Genomic DNA, 12510 nt, shown 5'->3' on the forward strand with positions numbered 1-12510 from the left:
ATCAGCAGGAGTTTAAAGGGACAATTGAATTAAGAACAATTCCTGCAATTTGATTCAGTTCACCACAAGTTTAAGAGCCACTCAAAGGTTCAACTCAGGTTTTGATTTGACCCCTCAAATTTGACATTTATGGACTTAGGTTGACTATTCCTGATTTCAAAATAAAATGAACATTGTAGTCCCTTTCCACCCTGTTCAGGAATCAGATGTGTAAATATAGTCACATACAAATGCCAGATTAATCCCTCCCACCTTTTTTGAACTTCTTGCTCAGCTTCTGAGATGCTTGGCAAGGAGGTGGTAATCTCAAAAGTACTAAATTGTCTTAAGCTTCCTGAAAATAGGCAGTCAGGTAAAGACAGAAACCTCTCAGGCACGATGCTTCAACAAGGACACCTTTAATCCTCTATAACATCAACACCCTATCCCCCCCCCAACTCTCCTCCAAAAAAAGCCCTAAAGGAGACCCTCCTCCCCCAGAAAAATCCCAAAATAAAACCCATGACAAAGCAAATGAAATAATCAAAAAGATAAAGAAAATAATAATAATAATGAAAAGAAAAAGAAAAAAAGCTCCACTAAACAACCCTAACACTGAAACCACCAGAAACAGCAAAAAATCCCAAAGCAGGACCCCCCTGGCCCCACCAAGTATGAATCTGCATCTGATTCAGCATGACACAATCCAACCAAGATACACACACTACCCCCAGAAAAAGAAAGCAGATTTCAAGGACTCCAGCTCTTGCAGAATAAATTTTTCACTCTTAATGTGTAAAAATAATGTGGAGAAAAAAATAACTTGCAATGAATAAACCTTGGTTAAACATACATGTCCTTCCACACAAAAATGGAAGTAAATTAAAACCAAAACTATATCCAAATTATATCAAGGCTCTCTGTGAACATAATTCACCATATTTTAAGTGCACAATCCAACTTCAGAAAATTTGAATTACAATCTACAAAAGATTGTGATCTTGAAATCTTCAGGACCCTGTATTTTCTGGTCAGCCTGATCTAATCCTCATAGAGAGGTCTGCATTTAGCTTTGATCACCATCGCATCAAGCTCCCAGGAATTAAATGAGAATCTTGTTACATTAAAATAAAGTTGTTTATAATCAACCATGCACAAGCTGTTGGTATGGCTAGCTGCCACACAAATCAAGGTTAAAACAGATCAGGCATAAAGCTGAAATATAACTAATATGACATTATTCCTTCAGACATTTGGTTAGGCTGACAAATTTGTAACTCTGTAATTTACACAATGTCCCCATGACATGTGGCAGTACAGCTACAGAGATTTTTATCATGGGAAGGGGGAGGGAGGGAAATCTACATTTTCCTTATGCAAATCTTTCCCATAACAATGTCAGAATACATGGTGACCTGCTAAAGTGTACAATTTACACCTCTGAGAGTACACAAAGCTGAAATGGTGATGGATAATTATTTTAATTCAATGCAGTTATCCAGTGAAACTCATTGGTCCAAAAAGTGGTTAAGAACCAGTATACAATGCTGTTAAAAAAAATAAGTATATTCTTCAGCACATAAGTCGTGAAAGGTTTGCTCTTTCTTTTTTTTTCACACATTGCATCAATAAAGTAAATGTTGTTAGAATTCAGTAGTAGGAAGGGAAATTCAATGAGTAGGATTTTAACGCTATTGTATAACAGCAATTGTCTCATTGGATCAGACAGGAGTTTGTTTTATGTGACCTTCCATCCCTAAAAGGTACAAAAAACCTCCATGGATAGTGATGTGTTGCCAAATAAGGAAAGATTCTCCTTGACCTCAGACAGTAATTGGTCAAAACATGAGGACTATATCTTTCCCCATCTATTTTAATCCTATCCGATTGTAGATGTTCTCCTAATCCATAAAAATGTATTTTTTTCCCAATTCTCAGGATTTGGCCTTCAGAGTATGTACTGGCACAGTATCCTGTGAGCTAATTGCCATGTGGGTTATTGGTTTTAAATCTATCAAAAGATTTTTGTTTCTCCTTTGTGCTATGAAAAAATTCAAACAGCAGAAGCCTCAAGTCACCATTTCTGAGAAGCGCTGGCTATTCTGTGCAACTCTTTGCTTCTGTAATTAAACTCTCCTCAGAAGGGAGCCCTTCTGGGTCTGAAACTTTCAGCTAACTCCTGCTGGAACCCCTCGGCTCAAGCACATTTTTTACCATCTTCCTGAAGGAATTCAAAATTGGCAGCTCCTACTGAGGCGATACAAAGATACCATATATAGGTAACTGCTCTGTTCCAGATCATCACATCTTAAGGGCCTGTCATACATACTGATTATGCAGCTTCCTCCCTGCAAAGCTGATTTTATTCCAGCGCCACACGAAGCTTCCAGCTGCTGAAGAAATAAAACATGCCCAACCCTTTGCTGAGGAGCTTGTTCTTCTTCCCCATCCCACTTTCACCACCAAGATTTGTGCAAACTTCCTGTGTGATCTGACAGCTGGTGTGTATTATAAGAAAAAATGGAGTGGGGGGGAGGAAAAAAATAAATGCAGAACTTGTTCTTTCCTCCAGATTGTCACATTTTATGGTGTTGCAACCTGGAGCCTAATGTTGTTTCATGTCCAAATCCCAGGCTCACTGTATACATGGCTCACCTGCATCAACACAGCTTATTTTCCCCCTGTTGTTGTTGTATTTTCATAATAACTGCTTAAATTTAATCCATGACATGAATTGCCCATACAGGATGTATAATCAACCTTGTAATAACTTGCAGAGTTTTTAATGGGAAAACAAGGCAAAAATTATTACAGTCGGATTAATACAGGTACACAATACATTCAAGCTGGGTTACTGTACTTTAAAGGGCATTTTTGTTTTAAGGTGCTTAATTTTTCTTGAAGAGTGGCTATGATGTTTTGGGGATTTTTTGCTTTTTGTTTGTTTGATTGATTTGTTTTGTTGGGGTTTTTCCCCCCTCTGGAAATTAATTGTCGTCTTCTCCTAGGAATTTTGTGCAGTGATGCATGCCCAGCAAACATCTGTAATTGCAACAAAAATAATTCTGGCCAAGATAATTTCTCATGTGCATGTGAATAGGACAGAGTCATGTCTCCTGGAATTGAACCTGCAGCTTCTTCCATGCTCATTCCTCTTTTTACCTTTATTCAACCACAAATATCTGAACAAAATTTTCTTTGCAGCAGGATCAGATTTTTTTTTTTGGGCTATTTTGTCATGGCAAGAATAATTGCCTATTTCTGTTGCTGGACACTCTGCTGTGCCTGGTTGTACATTATCTGCAGATAAGATGCAGAAAAAAGGATGTAAACTACAATAACTGCATCCCAGGCTGAGATAGAAAAATTCGGATTGTTGTTTACTGTAGAAACTATGGCTACAGAAGGTGCTTTTAAGTTAGGGGACATCTGAGTGAACAACTTGCTTTTTCTTGTGGGTGTGAAGTGCTGAAACTGCTTTTAAATTCTTCTTATGAAAAAAATTGAGAGCAAAGATGGGGAGACCACAAAGTCCACATAAAATAGTGATCTAGCCAGTTTTAGGGCATCATGTACCAAGACTCTGCAGATACACTTAGAATAACTGTGTGCACGATGTAAGCTCTTACTAACCACAGATTTTAATTAATCTCATGCTAAACAGAGCAACTTGCTTCCCACAGATGTAGCTGTGACTCTCAGTGAACAGCAGGGAGATCTAAACTCAGTTAGGAGCAATCCCAGAGCTAGATGTACAGAATCACGTTGTTCTGGTTTAAAAATACAAACAGCTTATGCAGGAAGGAGAACCCCCCTCCCCAAAAAAAAAAACAACCAAAATTCTCCCCCCAAAATAACCCCAAACCCAGCCCTCTGCCCCCACCATATTTATAAAAATCAGGAAAGTTTCAGCTCAAATATGTAGCAAAAAAATACTTTGCAATAAAGCAAATTTGGTTTCTCCTATCACTGCTTCCCAAAAATTTAAAGTTCATGTGCAACTTATGTAGTTAGTTTATTCAGCTTGTCTGCAGCCTACAATGTCATTGGTTTAAGTTTGTTCATAGATTATGGTAAATTTATTAGTCTACTTGAAGGCTAACTAAAGAGCAAAGAGTTGGGTCATCTGTTTCTTTTAAACACAAGAAAAAATAGCTAGAAAATTAAAACTTAATGTAACTTTATTCTCAAGAGGTTTTTAGAGTCCAGACTTCAGATAGAGTAAAACTGGTCATCAAAAACTCAGGCTGGAATTAATTAATACAGTAAGTACTTTGACCGAGATATTTTTTTCTTCTATTAGATCCAGGAACTTTATGTATAAGAGAAGGATGTTAAGTCTTCTGCAAAACACATGGGCTTCAACTCCCAGTTACTCTAAGTCTAGATCTTGCTCAATGGAGCTTTGTCTGTTTGAGTCAGCAGGAAATCTAACTCCAAAAGTCACATAAAAGGCCCTGCCAATTAATTCCTCTTGGAGTCAATAAAAGTTTACATCAGTATTTAAACACTTTTCTCCCCATCACCCCATTTGAGACCTTTAATACCTATCTCCCCCTTCCAAGCTCGTAATTCCTCCCAGGCTGCATAAATCCTTTATTTTGGCGTCTCCAGCCGAAACCTGACCCCAGTCAACAACATTTCACAACTCTTGGCAAGGTCAATTTTTCCAACAAGGGGGAAGTCCAAGGGCTACAGAGACCCCCCTGAGTCTCTGCAGTGCCAGAAACACCAAAGCTCTTCCCCAAGACCACACCAGGGCAGAGAGGATGCCCAGTTAGGACGTACCAAGTGAGCCAACATTCCCAGCACCTCTAATAAAAGGGCACATAGAAATTAAGGTTCAAATACCTAACAGGGATCATGGACCCAGTACTTCTTCAAGTAAGTTGCAGGGTAGTCTATGCAAACCTCACAGTAACTAGAAACCACCTCTATTATTATGCAGTAACCCCTTGCCTGCTTTCTGAGAACAAAGATTAATTGCATCCTAAGAGATTGAGATATTAAATTCATCGCAAAAATGCTTGAAGGTGATTTTAGTTACTATTTGCAGAATTAGGTAGCCTCAGCTTGAGATCTGCCAGTGCCTCCTAGTTCAGGATTAGTGTAAGAGGTAGAGTCATGCTCGGATGACACATGGAGATTAATTAAATTGTGGATTTATAGCCTATTCTTTGTGGAGAACAGTTATTAAGACTACATATTTTTCAGAACTGAAATGTCCACTGCTTCAAAGGCTCATTTTAGTCCTTTCTATAAGATTACTGTTTTCTTTGGGACCTGGAATATAAAACTTGGAATCTTAAAACTAAAGGAAAAAAACCCCTAACCTCTCCCCCCTTTAAAGCTTTTCATAGTATCTTACAAATCCTTGGGTGGACTATCCTTAATCAAATCACTCAAAAGTCATACCAAGATTTTCAACCCCAAGAAAGCTCTGGTTCCATTCATCTACTAATTTAATACATGAATGTACTCAGCCATTCAGGTATGTTAAAGTGAATATCAGTCTACTACTGAAGAGTACTGCAAAATTACCTGAACATGTACATTAATTCTTTAACAGATAAAAATTATCTATACAACATGTTTCTAGAAGATAACTGGCTACAGGCAGTTTAACCTGGTAACTGAAGAAAAAAAAACAAAATCCAGCACAACTGACATGACAAGTTTTTCCAATAATCTGAAATCCATCCATTCCATGAAAGAGAGAGAACAACCGTGGTAATCACTGAGCCTCCCAATATTCCTACCTTTAGAAAAATCTTCGCTTTTAAAACTCAGTTGTAAAAAGCAAATGAACTGCAACAGCAAAGTCAGTGTCTGCAGGTCAACAGGTGTTCAGTAACAAAGTGGTCCACTAATACCAGCTTGGGATCAACTCAAAAACAAGTGTCCTGTAGTGAATGATGACAACATCCCTCTGTATTCAAGGAATGCTTGGACTTTCCCAGATGAGGAAAAAAAAAGAGGAATTTCTATCACTTGTGATGAAACATGAGGAAACACATGCAATCAAAGAAATAAAAAATCTGAGAAAGTGATATAAAAATGCAATTAATATGAGATTAGGTTTGGGGTTTTTTTAATTAAGGAAAATTAGAGTATAATCAGTAGAAGCACATTCAGCTGCTCATATAAAAAAGGTTGGATGGTAAAACTTAGGTTACTGTAAGGGGTTTTTTTAGTAACACAGAGTATTTTTCAGGAGTATTAGAGCTCCTGAAGTCTGAAAGGTTTGTTGGGAGACAATGATACCCATCAGACAACATCCAAAGGGAATAGTTATTTTCCTAAGAGATAAGAAATTCGTCTCTTGCACAGGTCAAGCAATGGAAAATCTTAGCAACAAAGACTACAAATCTCTCTGGTTTCACCTTCCTTTTCTCCCTCCCTGGTACAGCATCTTGGGACTAGCAGAGTTGCAAGACATCTTTAATGAAGCTCTCTTCAAAAAAACCCAAAGCCTAACAACTGCTTGGAAAAAAAAGCTGGTGAGTGCAAGGAATTTGTGTGCCTGGTCCTTGGTGCTATCTTGCAAAGGCAGAAAAATAACAAAGAAGGGGTTTTAGTAAACAAGCAAGGAATTATTTACCCTCAAAAGAATTAAATTCTAGTTTCAGTTAAATCATTGTTATGAAGGCAGGTGATGAAAAGCCCATCCCAAGGCTGAGCCCCCAGTGCTGAGGGCTTTATAGGACAGAGCTGTACATCTGTATAGCCATGAAAATCTTATAGCCAAAGTAAATAAGAGAGATATTAACAGAGATATTATCCATTTCACCTCTGGGAACTGGGGCACACAGAGCTTAGCTAACACTTCCAAAGTAACACAGAAAGCCTGGGAAAAGCATGAAATTATAACCTCACCTCTCAAGGACAATGCCAGGCTGCCACTGCCCAGGTACCTTTCCTCTGTACAGGCAACTTCCTCCTTATTTCAGTTCCACTGAGTGCAGAACCAGACAAAGCCTAAAATTTGAGTGGATGGGTCAGGAAAGACCTGCAGGAGTACATTAGGACTGCCACTGATTTAAGAAATTTGAGAAAATGGCAGAGGAAAGCATCATTAAGTAATGTGTGATGGAAAGGACGATCCTGCTTTTTCCTGCTTCATGCAACATGGATGCTGCACATCTTACCTGTGGAACTGGGTGAGAAATCACCAGTCAGGAATGAAATTCTGGGGTATAATAGATGAAGAAACAGCTCAACCTCCATCTCCCCTCAAGAGGAGGGAACCTGAAATCAATGGCTCAAGGCCTTAGCAGGGAATCCACTCCAAACACCTTCCACATGTCCCAAAACATGGATACAAGACAAATTTATATGCAGAAGAGCCTTTCCAGTGCACTGCTTTGTTAACAACTGCCATCAGTGTGCCAAACCACAGAATTTCTTTGCTGACAGATGTTCTGGACTCAAAGTTAAAAGCTGCAAAACCAGTCAGATCAATTCATGGAGGAAGGAACCATCAAGGAAAAGCCATAGCTGCTGGCACAAATCCCTGCACTGGCAGAGTGTTCCTGCACCTCACTGTCACAGACTCTGGTTAGGCAGCTGTGCTGCTGGTGTAGTCAGTTCATATCATGTTTTAGGGGTTAGGGCAATTCAAATAATTAGGCAAAGGAACACGGCAGCAGCAGTAGGCAAACCTCTTTGTGAGAGATCATTCATTTGAATTGGATGTTTAAATCCCCCATAAAGCACCTGGAAGATTTAACAACTCATGTCCAAATGAACAAGATGTAATGAGCTTGTACACAAGCTTGATATGAAAAGTGGATTGTTTTTAGCAAAACGGTGGAGAATAACCTCTTATTGAAAGGAGTGATGGTGAATTTTAATCAGGGGAAAATGAAGATGCAAGAATAAATCTGCACAGGCTTAGAGGAGGACTGGATGACTTGCTCACCCATCAGCAATGAATGCAGGAATGTGTTACATCCTAATCTGCTGTTTTCTGTTGTCTTTACTGCTTGCATCATCCCATAGATCCTGCCTTTTTAAGAGGAAAAGAAACCCCAAAAAACTAAAAAAAAAAACAAACTGAGGAAAGCTGCCCATATTGTCCTCTACAAAGTGCAAAAGAAGCACAAATAAGAAAAAAAATTAAAGATTTTTAAAATTCATACTTCAATGCAGCTGGCCCTAATTTTTCATCCCAGTATTATTCACTTGAGTGACTGTAGAGTTAGACATTCAAACTGAAAGCAGAAGAATCCACACCATGTTTTGCTGCTCACGTTTAGCTTATCAGAGCTTGGCAACAGCCACCATCCCCCTGGTGATTCTCATCTGTGTCACAACTTGGGACATGTGTAACCCTCACTAACACCCCTTTCAGTGCCATCTCTGACACCATCTGCATTTTTTGGATTGGTAAACTGGAAAGCCATTTCTAAAATGTGTTTTTAGTTATTACAAGATACACACACCCTCTTTCCACACTTATTTATTTTTTTAACCAAGCATATTGTGGCAGTTATGAGGGAATTTGTATTCTCCACTGACATCTGAAATTCCATTTTCTGTATTTCATGGTGACGATGGAGTCCAGCATTGTGTCCCTGGGCCAAACTTTCAGGGCTTGTTTTCTTTTGTTTCTTGAATACTGGATGAAGAGAACATTGTCCAGGTCCTCAGAGTAAAGCACAAGTGAAATATTTTCTTTTTTTAGTCCTTATTCCAAGCATTTGTGTGTTGGGAGTCCATGCATGAACTGGTTTGTTCAGATACTGAATACAATACAGAATGCCTCATCTTAAACTTTGCTCAATTTATCATTCTGTGGCCACAGCCAAATTTTAGCTGTTGTGTCTGCTTTCCTCCCCCCTCCCCAGTTTGAACATTTTGAAGCTATTTAACCCACCTCAACTCCCAGGCAGTAACAGGGGTGGATGTAGGGACAGGACTATTTGCCCAAAACAGGTCATAATGCACACACCAACACGGCTGAAATTGCTCCTCCTGGGCTGATTTGCCAAGCATGAAAAACACTTCTTTTTTTTTTTTTTCCTGAAAAGCCAAACCATTAACAGGATGTTTGGATGGTGTGTGTGGTGGAAAAAAAAAAAAAAAGACATTTTGGAGAGAACATTTGAATTGGTACATCCGCCTGACACATGATGTGTGAAACAAGATGTTCCCAGCTCCACCTGCCAAGTTGGACCGGCCGGTTCAATAGGACTCGTGGAGTTCCAATCATCTGCATGCAGAGCAGACACCAAGATTTCCCTGCTTCCCAGGCTGGGGGCTGACCACTCCTCTGAGTAAAAACTCCTACTCTTTTTCCTTGGATTTCACCTTGAGGTTGCAAAGCCAAGTTAAAACCGACTTTTAATTTTTTTTCCCTAGCAATGTGCCGTGGAAAGGTCACATATTTCTTCAGACAGGAATGCAAAGGGGTACAAGGTCTTCCCTGCATAGGTAACTCATGTGATTTATAGCGCTGAATTTAGCCTTGCTGGAGCCAAATTAAGGCAGAAAAGCAACAGAAGAGATGTGGCCTTGAGGAATTATTTTTCCCCTCCTTTTTGTGCCTCCTTGCCAGGTTACAGCTTTGCTTTTGCTGCTGTAGGGGCCCAGAGCACAGGTTGCTTCAGAAACCATTGTCCAGTCATATATGAGGAACAAAACCACATGCCAGAAGTTCTAAATAGGGATAAGAGACTTTTCTGGAATCAAGACAGCTGATTTTGGTCTCTCTTATTCACTAGTGGGTCTCCATCCCAGCTCCCATCTCATTTTGAAGATGGTAAATGAGATTTCTGTGTCTGCAGAGGGCTGGGCCAGCACACTGTATTTGCTGGGAAGGCTCTAAAGGATTTTTTCTTTTTTTTTTTTTTTTGAAGGCTTGAAGTTTTGCCAATCTCTGCTGGCAGCAAGGAATAGAACAGGACATGGTGTTTATTGCAGCCCCACTATGAACAGGGAGATCAGGCAGTGGTGTGCTCATGTCACAGCACAGATCTTATGCTGGGAGCTTATCCCAAAGGAGACAACAGGAGGGAAAAAAAAGAATCTATGCATTCTCTTTCCAGTAACTTTGGTGCTCAGACCACTGTGAATAAATCCAGTGAAAGAAAATGCACATTAAACTGTGTTCAGGGCTCTTGCACCTAGAGGAAGCTGAGACTTAGCAGAAATTATTGCAGCTCTCACTGTCCCACTCCAGACAGACACAACCAAAGAGGGAGGCCTGATGTAATATTATATATACACACACATCATATTGCCATTTATTTTACACCTCTGCTAGCTGTCCCAGCTTAGCTGGGTGAAGTCCAGCAAAATCCCCTCTCATGCTCCAGCACAACCTCTCCCTCCTTTTGGGCTTCACCACCAGCCACAGCCTCGTTTGTTGCTATATTGTACCTTTCCCTTCATTATTACCTTTATTCAGAGGCCAGGGGAAATGCTTCCAGAAGGTTTGGGGAGCAGGAGCTGTGCTCAGCTGACATGGGGGTAACCAGCACCAAGGCTGCTCTGAGCCCCTGGGCATTTTGAAGTCCCAATGTAAATATTCCCACCTGCTGCCTCCACAGGATCTGCATCCTCCAGTCTTTTCCCAGATAATCAGGCCCCAAACTATGGTGGAGTCACAGAATAAATTATGGGGGTGCAAAAAGTAAACAAAATTGAGAATTTACCAGTGTAGGACAGCGGTTTAGAGCTGGTGGTGGCATTTGCTACATCAACCCATTTGAGCCTGAAAGAATTGGTTTGTGCACCTAAAATAAACACACAAACATTCCTCTACTTCTTATAAATATTAGCTACAGGCTTCTTTGGGGGCACACTAAAACCAGGAACTTCAGAGGCCTCAAACAGGTTGGAAATTGGCCCACAGAAGAGGAAGTGAAATATATAAGAAAAGTAGAAGTGGTATTGCAGTTCAATAAGTCACAAGCCACATAAGCTATGTGATGACTTCTAGCTCTTTTTCTTTTTCCTTCCAGTGATCATTCTGCTCACATTACTACTCATATTACCTATTGCCACCTCTTAACCTCCTGCATCCTGCAGTGGTGCTGCACAATGTCACATCTGTGCAGAGCTGCTGCTCTCATCACACACAGAAATGTCCAGACTTAATCACACCCTTGACCTGCTCTGTGCCCATACAGCTGCAGTCTCCACATTCACACACAAAGTTGGGAAACTTCAGGCATGCTGTAGGGGAAAAGTACCTGGGAGATATTCCTTTTACAGGTATGGAAAACGGGTTTTTTAAAAAGAAAACAGGATTCTTTAAGAGGGCCACATTGTCTCTTCCTTAAATCTTCTTGACTTTCATGTCCTCTGTGCCATCCTCCAACTCTGCACAAACCTGACATCACCTGACTTGTCTCGCAGAGCAATCAGAAATAATCTCATAGAGCTCGATAAAACTTGAAATAATTCCTAGGATAGCTCTCCTGTCAGGCAGCACAGGAGGGGCTCTGCAGAAGCCCCTCAGAGGCATTCAGGGGCTGGTGGTGAGTCCCAGGAGCCAGCCCGGCTCCGGTCCCTGCCCCACTGCTGGTCCCCAGCCCCGCCGCCACTCCCAGCCCTGCGCTCCTCATCCCTGCCTTTGAGTCCTCACGGAACTTTCGGAGTCAAATCCAAACTCATCATCCTGTGCTAACAGTCCCAAACCCCTTGAAAAATAAAATAAAATAAACCTGCAGCAAGCCCCCCGTGCCAAGTCTCACACCACAGGCAAGGACAGAGGGTCTCAGTGCCCAGTCCTGCACAGAGGCTCAGAAAATGGTCAGAGAATTTTAAACTCCTAAAATAGAAAGTTCAGTGAGGGAAAAAACCTTAGTCATGTAAGTAGACTTTATACTTTGACTCTGAAGTGTTGTTTTTCCTCTTCCAGTTCAGAACACAGTAAATTCTTTAAAAAAAATTGCATCAAGAATCTAAAGTATACTTTAAAATATTATTATTACATATATAGCATAATAATATCACAATTCATAGCCCCAATCCCTGTAATTTACTCAAAAAATATTCAGTACAGGCAGCTTCAAGTTTTGCAAAAAAAGCTGACGGGTATCTATGCAACTTTACATTTAAATGATTTTATAATTTTGCCTTTGACACTCCCAGATGTTTCCAATGTCTTAGAGAAGTTTCTGCAAACCATCTGCAAACTTTTATACGGCTGCATTCTCAATAAGGCAAAACCAGGCACTTACAGCAGCATTAAACACAGACATTTAACACTGTGGATCTTCAATATCTGCAGCAAACATTAATAGGGATTTTTCTCCTCTCCCTTACCATTTTTAGCAGTTCAAATGGCAATTTTTCAATATGCAAATAAAAAAAAAAAAAACCCAAGTGCTGAAGGTAAAAAAGTAGCAACTTTTAAATGCCAAACACATGCCTTAAGAGAGACAACAAAGTGTGGAAGTTTCAACAACATGAAATAAGCACATCAGTCCCCCTTCCTTCCCCCAAAACTATTTTCCACTTCTTGATCAACTTTCATGCTGTTTATTTTTGCTTCTCTAGAGTTTCCCATTCATTTCCATG

At 40.1% G+C, this 12510-nt stretch overlaps 1 protein-coding gene across 2 annotated transcripts in view; it reads right to left on the reverse strand.

Moving 5' to 3' along the window:
• CELF2 (CUGBP Elav-like family member 2) overlaps window positions 1–12510 on the reverse strand; it is a 548688-nt gene that overhangs the window by 363369 nt on the left and 172809 nt on the right. The gene's annotated exons all lie outside the window — the stretch shown is intronic.

The sequence above is a fragment of the Agelaius tricolor genome, unplaced genomic scaffold (assembly GCF_023055355.1).
Source record: "Agelaius tricolor isolate 1412-34295 unplaced genomic scaffold, bAgeTri1.0.p SCAF_3, whole genome shotgun sequence".
NCBI classification, from domain to species: Eukaryota; Metazoa; Chordata; class Aves; order Passeriformes; family Icteridae; genus Agelaius; species Agelaius tricolor.